The sequence below is a fragment of the Pan paniscus genome, chromosome 7 (genome assembly GCF_029289425.2).
Source record: "Pan paniscus chromosome 7, NHGRI_mPanPan1-v2.0_pri, whole genome shotgun sequence".
Lineage (NCBI taxonomy): Eukaryota > Metazoa > Chordata > Mammalia > Primates > Hominidae > Pan > Pan paniscus.
Genome location: NC_073256.2, coordinates 48,266,957 through 48,276,242, shown reverse-complemented (window position 1 = coordinate 48,276,242; position 9,286 = coordinate 48,266,957). Strand labels below are relative to the sequence as shown.

At 43.0% G+C, this 9,286-nt stretch overlaps 1 long non-coding RNA gene across 1 annotated transcript; it reads left to right on the top strand.

Annotated features, from left to right (window-relative positions):
* Positions 1 to 603: 603 nt before the first annotated feature.
* Positions 604 to 7,293, top strand: LOC134730969 (uncharacterized). Its single transcript, XR_010112921.1, has 3 exons — positions 604 to 2,384; positions 3,521 to 3,675; positions 6,401 to 7,293. It is a non-coding gene; the product is annotated as an uncharacterized LOC134730969 (long non-coding RNA).
* Positions 7,294 to 9,286: the final 1,993 nt, after the last annotated feature.

Genomic DNA, 9,286 nt, shown 5'->3' with positions numbered 1-9,286 from the left:
GGGAAAACTGGCTAGCCACATGGAGAAAGCTGAAACTGGATCCCTTCCTTACACCTTATACAAAAATCAATTCAAGATGGATTAAAGATTTAAACGTTAGACCTAAAACCATAAAAACACTAGAAGAAAACCTAGGCCTTACCATTCAGGACATAGGCGTTGGCAAGGACTTCATGTCTAAAACACCAAAAGCAATGGCAACAAAAGCCAAAATTGACAAATGGGATCTAATTAAACTAAAGAGCTTCTGCACAGCAAAACAAACTACCATCAGAGTCAATAGGCAACCTACAACATGGGAGAAAATTTTCGCAACCTACTCATCTGACAAAGGGCTAATATCCAGAATCTACAGTGAACTCAAACAAATTTACAAGAAAAAAACAAACAACCCCATCAAAAAGTGGGCAAAGGACATGAACAGACACTTCTCAAAAGAAGACATTTATGCAGCCAAAAAACACATGAAAAAATGCTCATCATCACTGGCCATCAGAGAAATACAAATCAAAACCACTATGAGATATCATCTCACACCAGTTAGAATGGCAATCATTAAAAAGTCAGGAAACAACAGGTGCTGGAGAGGATGTGGAGAAATAGGAACACTTTTACACTGTTGGTGGGACTGTAAACTAGTTCAACCATTGTGGAAGTCAGTGTGGCGATTCCTCAGGGATCTAGAACTAGAAATACCATTTGACCCAGCCATCCCATTACTGGGTATATACCCAAGTGACTATAAATCATGCTGCTATAAAGGCACATGCACACGTATGTTTATTGCGGCATTATTCACAATAGCAAAGACTTGGAACCAACCCAAATGTCCAACAATGATAGACTGGATTAAGAAAATGTGGCACATATACACCATGGAATACTATGCAGCCATAAAAAATGATGAGTTCATATCCTTTGTAGGGACATGGATGAAATTGGAAACCATCATTCTCAGTAAACTATCGCAAGAACAAAAAACCAAACACCACATATTCTCACTCCTAGGTGGGAATTGAACAATGAGATCACATGGACACAGGAAGGGGAATATCACACTCTGGGGACTGTGGTGGGGAGGGGGGAGGGGGGAGGGATAGCATTGGGAGATATACCTAATGCTAGATGACGAGTTAGTGGGTGCAGCGTACCAGCATGGCACATGTATACATATGTAACTAACCTGCACAATGTGCACATGTACCCTAAAACTTAAAGTATAATTAAAAAAAAAAAAAAAGAAGAAAAAAAAAAAAAAGAACTCATCTCATCTATGTGTCCAACTATATATAGATCCCAGATCACATTTGAAGATAAAATATCAGGGATCTCCCAGGCCCCTGACAATGTGGAAAGGAAACAGATTACATACAGGGGCCGTGTGAGTCTCCTTCTTAAGCTCCCCTCCCACCCCCAGAGCAGCAGCCACCTGCCTTTGGAAGAAGTGGATCATGGCTGGCACTCCACGCTTGGACCCGTCTCTGAAAGCACAGCTTGGCTTCCATCATTCTTGTGATCCCTTTTAATCACAAACAGCAGCCTTCCAGAGCAATAAGCTCAGCCTCTTCCATTGTTCCCACAGCCACAGACACAGGCATGCCTGTGCCCTCTCGTTGGTTCTTGCCATGGACAATCCTAGGGACAAAAAAAGTAGTGTTTCATGGCAACCTTGAGATGGCATGCACCTAGAGGTAAGTCTACAGACAGGGTCAGTATTAGCTATAAATTGCAGAGAGACTTGTCTATGGCACCCTCCATTGGCACCTTTCTGCCTTTTACACCTTTCCTGTCCTTTCTCTCCTGCACTTAGTGCTTTGATACGCATAGTACAAGGATGGCAAATACATTCCATTTTCAGTGCCAACTGTGATTAATCAGTAGGGATCACTGTATTGAGAAAGAAAAAACAGTGGTATGTGAATTCTGGAATCAATTGCTAATGTCTGCCGTGGAGACATTATTTGCATCTTCTCATTCATCCATGACCCTTAGAAGGCAAGACTGTGTGTTATTCAACTCCAGATCTCTAATTATTGGTGCCCAATTATGTATTATATTTGAACAGTATCTGTAACAACTGTGGAATCTTTTATGTCTAACTTGCTTGTTTTCAGCTCTGCCCAAATTTCAGCTGTCACAGAATGAGTGATCCTCATAGTATAATGGAAATGCATCATCTCAGTTTCCCCATGGCCTGAATGTCCACACAAAATGAGAGCCAGTAGAGAAAAACAGAGGACGTGAGGAGTTTTTAAAAATTGAGGAAAAGTGGAAGGAAAAGTAAGGATAAAGGTGAAGATGAAGGAATATGTCAGAGATGCTAGCACGGGCATCCCCAACCACACAGTACCATGTCCTGCTAAAGAACTCTATAGAACATACAGGTAAGTGCTATGCTGCAGCAGACTTAAACAAACTTGCAAGAGCTGCTTGTTAAATTTTCAGGAATTTTGTGAGTCAGTTGACATCATGTTTGTAGATTGAAATTAGCTATGATGACAGTATTTATACCATAGGAATTGGCAAAGGCTAAAACATTTACTAGTACCACTTTGCATATATGCCCTCAAACTCTGGGTGTAGATAGGAATGAAATCATTAGTACCAGTCGATAGCATCCAAAATAGGCTAAGCTGTCTTCAGTTTTGAGTCTTGGTGGGGAAGTAGGACTGGCACTCTGGCTACTCTTCATGCCCAGTGGGGATCAGTGATTGCTGTTCTTTTCAGTGTTCTAGGATTTGATTGGCCCTCTCATATGATTTGGATGTTTCGTCCCCTCCAAATCTTACATTGAAATGTGACATCCAATGTAGGAGATGGTCTTACTGGGAAGTCATGGAGGTGCATCCCTCATGAATGACTTGGTGCCCTGTCCTCATCGTAATGAATGAGTTCTCACTCTATGAGTTCACTAGAAAGCTGTTGTTTAAAAAAAGCCTGGCACCTCCCTCCTCTCTCTCTTGCTCCTACTCTTGCTATGTGACTGCTGGCTCCTGCTATGCCATGATTGGAAGCGTCCTGAGGCCCTCCCCAGAAGCAGATACTGACACTATGCTTCCTATACATCCTGCAGAACTGTGAGCCAAATAAACCTCTTTTCTGTATAATTACCCAGTCTGAGGTATTCCTTTATAGCAACACAAACAGAGTAATACACTCTCTTATCAGAGGCTCACCTTGACATCAGAGTGGAAGAGTGGTGGCATGTCAAACATGGACGATGGGAAGGGCAGCTGCACAGAGGGGGCTCTTGGTGATTATACGATACTGTAAATTAGTTATCACATTGCATTCCTGCAATGGCAATTTGAAGAGAAAACAACACAAGAACTCCTAGGTCATGTCATTGACTGAGGAATGCTTTTTCACTCCATTAAAATGAGCCCTGGAGGACAGGTCCAAGCCTACACAGGCAGGGTCCTTTCGGGAAGGCTCACCTGAGGTCTCTGGGAAGAAAGGAGTTTCTCATTGAGGCTCAGAGAATTTCTTAATGTAACTATTTCCTTCTCTGACTAACAAGGGTGTAGACGGCAGTCTTCTTGGGGAATCCATCTGAGAAAAAGAGGCTTCAGGATTGCAAGATTTCAGCTACTGTCTCTCCTCGGAGCAGGATTCCATCTTTTCCATGGCTGGGGCCCTTGACACATGTCACTGTGCACTGCTCTTCTCGCTGGGGTAAGAAGGAGTGGGGAGTGCTGGTGGAGAGGGTGGGAAGGTCCTGGGAAAATGGCTGATTTGGAGGCCATTCCTTCATTATACAATGCTGGGGGCAATCTAGAGACCCCTCCTTTGCTAGATCGCGAATTTGGAGCCATGGCTGAATGGGACCACAAAAGGACTGTCCTGCCCATTGACATTGTCTTTGATTCAGAGCAGTAGGAATGTGTTCGGTGAAGACAGGACCACAGGGCAAACTAGAGAAGCACAATAGATAAAATGAATGCAAGAAGGACCAGTCTCAAGAGAGGGGAGAGAATGATAGAAAGATAACCCTTGAATAACCTCTGCTCACTTCCTGAAGTGTTTTCTGAGCTTCGGTGATATTCAGCGTTCTCTCATAATTTCCGCCACCTCTCCTTCCTTTCCACGTACTTTACTATTTATTTAATATTGTCTTTAAAATTGCTCACTTAAAGAAAAACCTACTCAGCCTCATGTTAAAAATAGAACTCTTAAAATCATAGGTTTGATAGGTGAGTTTTAGTTTCTCTAACACATATGACTATAAAGGCATAACTGTTAAAATGGAAAACTCTTTATGCATCCACCCCTAAAGTCATGGCGGGTCCCCGTGCTGCACCTGGATGGGAGGAATGGTCTCCGTGGACACAGACAGATGTCACTTAGAACAAAACTGCAGAAAGCACCTGAATTTGTCTGTCTGTAATTCATCAATGCCTCCCCATCTCCTGCCCAACTCACACGTCAATTTAACAGTAGTGGCCGTAGTTGTTGTGGCATTCATTCATTGAAGCTCTCATTTGGCATCAGACACATTTTTTTTTTCCCTTTTGAAAGGCCTCAAGCAGGTGAACAAGAGTGAGAGGTGCTTGCTCTCTGTCCAATCAGGTGTTGAGTTGTGGTGGTTTGTTTCATTGTCAAGAATGGAGTCGTTGCCTGTCTAATGTACTACAGGGTGTTCCACTTAAAAACAGGGTCTCTGGAGGGAATTATTCTAGAATAAGCTATTTCCCTCCATCTAAAATGAAGGAAGAAAAATACCAAGAAGAAATCCATATTTTCATGTCATTCTTCTTCCTGTGTCTGCTCTGTCCTGTCTCCTCCTTTTCATGCCACTTCTCTTGTCTGTTCCTAATTTTCTTAATCCTTTTCTCGCTCTGTCTGTTGTCTCTTTATCATAACCCAAAACTACCAATGTAGGCCGGGTGCGGTGACTCACATCTGTAATCCCAGCATTTTGGGAGGCCGAGATGGGCGGATAACGAGGTCAGGAGATCGAGACCATCATGGTCAACATGGTGAAACCCCGTCTCTACTAAAAATACAAAAATAAGCTGGATGTGGTAGTGCATGCTTGGAATCCCAGCTACTCGGGAGGCTGAGGCAGGAGAATCGCTTGAACCGGGGAGTCGGAGGTTGCAGTGAGCCGAGATCGCACCACTGCACTCCAGCCTGGTGACAGAGCGAGACTCCTTCTCAAAAAAAAAGAAAGAAAAAAGGAATCTAACTTATTTTTGTTTGTAACAGGGTGTATTTTCTTGGTAGATGCTTAAGCCTGATGTGCACTTTCTTGGTGGCATAAATCACTTCTGGAAGGGGACTGTAAGACAGGTCTCCCAAACATGAACGTTACCCATCAGCTTTTAATGGTGGTCTTGGCTGTCGGCTTGGATTATACTTCCACTAGGGGGCGCTCTTCCCTTTAAATGTCAAAAACTATCTTCACTGGAAGTCAATATTGCAACAGGAACAATGGAAACGTTTATTTCCTTTCGGAAATAGCTGCTACTGAGCACAGCTCTGGAAGGAGATTATTAAGGATATGCGAGTTGCAAAGAAAATACTTGGTTGTAGCAGCAAATTCACCTACTATTGAAGACATAATGTCAATGAACAGCGGTGGCTGTAGTTGCTGTGGGATTCCTGATGTAGTGACTTCTAGGAGATCCTTTCCTACTCCACGTGGCAGCTAGCAAATTTCTCTCTCTAAATTCAACCTGGAGTCAAGGGATCCTTCTCAATAATTTCACAAACTTTTGGGCCTGTAATCTTTCTAGGTTGAATTCTAGGTTTGATCTGGTGACTTTAAATCTTGTGAGATCTCAGCCATTTCCAAGTCCTAACCCTTCACTGCACAAATAAGGAAACAGGCACAAAGAGGTAGAACAGTGTGTCTAGACCACACAGCACAAAGGGGCAGATCTTCTGATGCCGTGTTTCAAATTACTTCAGTCCTTAGATGTCTGTGTCTTCATTATGAATACCTTCTTCCAGCTTTCCACAGTGTCTTTTGTCGATAAGATTTATTTAAAGTCTTTTCAGACTTGACAGGGTTCACTGTAGCTCTGACCTTGTAATATTTTACTATAGACATTAGGTTATGGTAGTTTTTATATACTCGGGGCTACTGCAGTTTTTTCAAATAATTCACACGTATTGAATTCTAAGTGAATGACGTTCACTGGGCCCTTAGCACATGAACGATCGTGTCCAGGAGATAATAAAAGAGAACAAAAGAGCACTGACTTTCTCAGCACCCACGGACTGATTTTTGAGTTCCGGCCACATCTTAAAGAACAAGTTACTTTGGGCAAAATTACTTAATCTTCTTTGGGCTTTCATCTTCTTTTCTGAAGAGAGACTTTCTGTGCATTCTTTTGTTTACTCCTCGAAACAGCCCTCAGAGGTCAATATAATTCTCATTGTCCCCATTTTACAGAAAAGGAAACTGAGGCTCAGAGAGGGCAAGTGAATTTCCCAAGAGTGTCCAGATGATACGGAGCTGAGCTGGAAAGTGAGCCTGGATCTCTCTGGTTCTGAAAGCTTTGCTCGAAAGCACAGGATGACACCTCCATTCAATCAATAAGCACTGAGACCCTTCCATGGACTCAGCAGGTCCTGCTGTCCCTGAAGGTTGACACTCTCATTTCAAACCACAGCGAGAACCCCAAAAGGAAACAGTGCAAGGAAAATAATGTGATATTTGAGAGGCAGCATGGGTTATTGGGGACAGGGTTCATGTCCCTTCTCTCCCACACATGTGGCATGATGTTAAGCGGGTCACCTCACCTCTCCAGGGTTGTTTCCTCAACTGAGAAAATGAGGGGGTTGAGATGAATGCCAGCCCTGGGGTGCTCAATGCTGCAGTCTAAGGTGGTGTGGACTGGAATCAGAATTCTTTCTCCTCCGCTCTGGGTGCTGACACATGATCTCTGGCTCTCACTCCCCACCCCTAATCTTGCCCATCTGAGTTTCAGGTTATTTTTTCCTTCCTCCTGCTCTTCAATTTCCTTATTGAGGAAGCTCTTTCCTGCTGCCTCTGTCCCCGCTGGAGCTGTTTGATCCAGTAGAGCCAGTCGAAGCCAAGGGGACCCTGACTTGAATCTTGCTTTCTGACATGCTGGCTGTGGCTTGCTTGGGACCTGAATAAGAGCTTGCTTACTCCCGGTGTTCACCACAGCGGAACCATGGGTGCAGAAATGTAATTCTCAACCAGCCCAGTTTAATCAGCGAAAGACAATAGAGCTTGCAGGCGGTGTCATGCTGAGTATCTGAACACACCATGGCTGCTGTCGCCCTTTTCATTAAAATGATTGAAAATGTATTTCTAAACAGAAGTGAGGGTCCCTGTCTAAATCAAGCCGCTGTATTGGGCTTATTGTCCCGATCTGAAGTGCTTCAGCTTCTAGTGCTTCTCAATAGAAGTTCATTATTACAACGATAATAACAACTGTATAGATACACAGAAAAGAAGTTCCCATTTCATAAGGAAAAAAGAAACTCATTCAAACCAAGAGAGAATGAAAATTGCTCTTGTTCAGCAGCTCTACAATTCCTGCTTTCCCTTTCTGCTGGAAAGGAAGTTGAATTTAAAAGCTTATCTTGGTTCGATTTTCTTTTTCCCTAAACCAAAATAGAATAGCTATTTAGCTTGAAAATTTGTAATAGCTCAAATCAATTGGTTAACCAAACACACACACACACACACACACACACTTACATGCACATCTTAATATCCTCATTATATAAAATCTCAATCACCAAAAATGACCCCCAAAATTATAAGACTCCAATATATGATTGAGCAAAGGACATAAACAGATGGTTCATAAGGAGGAAAGACACATGATAAAAAATATGAAAAAATTTTCAACACACAGATAATAAAAGAAATTCAAATGATAACGAGATATTGTAGGTGCTAATCAAAGTATCAAAGATTTTAAAAATTATAGCAAAAGAGGTCCTTGCTTTTGTGTAATGAGTTCCCAGAAAATACGTGAAATTCACTCATCCTCTTCCAAATCAACATTACTGTCTGTGAAAGGAACAATACAACCAAGCACACAGATCCTAGCCTCTGCTGGGAAAATCCCGTGTAAATCCACCATCCTTTTTGTTTCTTAAGTTCCTCCTTGGTAAGAAGTTGTTTGGCTCATGCCTGTAATCCCAGCACTTTGGGAGGCCGAGGCAGGCAGATCGCCTGAAGTCAGGAGCTCGAGACCAGCCTGGCCAACAGGGTGAAACCCCATCTTTACTAAAAATACAAAAATCAGTTGGGCGTGGTGGCGAATGCTTGTGATCCCAGCTACTTGGGAGGCTGAAGCAGGAGAATCACTTGAACCCGGGAGGCAGAGGTTGCAGTGAGCCGAGATCGCGCCACTGCACTCCAGCCTGGGCAGAAGAGTGACACTCCATCTCAAAAAAAAAAAAAAAAAAATGTTGTTTGTATTCAGATTCTGAAATTTCACAATTCTCCCCAGGTACTGTTTTTCTTTGCCCCAAAGCCTCTAAGTCTTCGCTGATGGATATGTAGACACCTAATAAATATTTGACCTGAAAGTGTCCTTCAAAGCATAGAATTCAGATGGTGATTTTACAAATGAAGAGAGTGAGGCTCACACATTCTGAAGGGGGGAGTCAGGCTTTTTACCATAAAAGTTTTTCCTTGGGGTAATGGTCAATATCCACCAAAATCCAGGTGGCACATGCTTGATACCCTTCTGAAAAGACTTAGTCTACTTCACTACTGGTTTTAGCAGGGTAGAGCCAGGGTCTCCGAACACAATGAGCTGCTCGGGTGAAAGAAGATCATACTAGGATTTCTGCTTTCTAATGCACCATCCTTTTTAAATTTTCATTTTTCTTACTGTTATAATGTATAGGTTAGTAGAGCACTTTACTTCTTGGGGATACATAATTAAAGTTGTTTTGCTGGTAGGATACTGTTATCAAAAATTTGCAGGCAGCTGGAATAGTGAGGGATGTGAATGTGTCTGATCTCGTGCAATTCAGGAAGCAGGGCCTTCAGAGTGAAGGGAGGAAGGAAAGCTGGCTGTGGTCAGAGGAGATGACCAGCAGAGCTCCTAATAGAGGGCAAGAGTCACCTCCTCACCCCACAGGCTGCATTGAGACTAAGGCAACTGGAAAGTTCAACTGAATCACAAGGGCGTGCTGACATGCTGGGGAAAAGCCAAAATTTTTAAAGGTCATCTTGCCAGAAAAGTGGCTGCTGCTTAGGTCCTGTCCTGGCACCCTGGGCCCAGGATCCCAGGACTCAGCTCATGGGGAGCAGAGGGCTGTGGCATGCCAAGTCAAAGGTCTC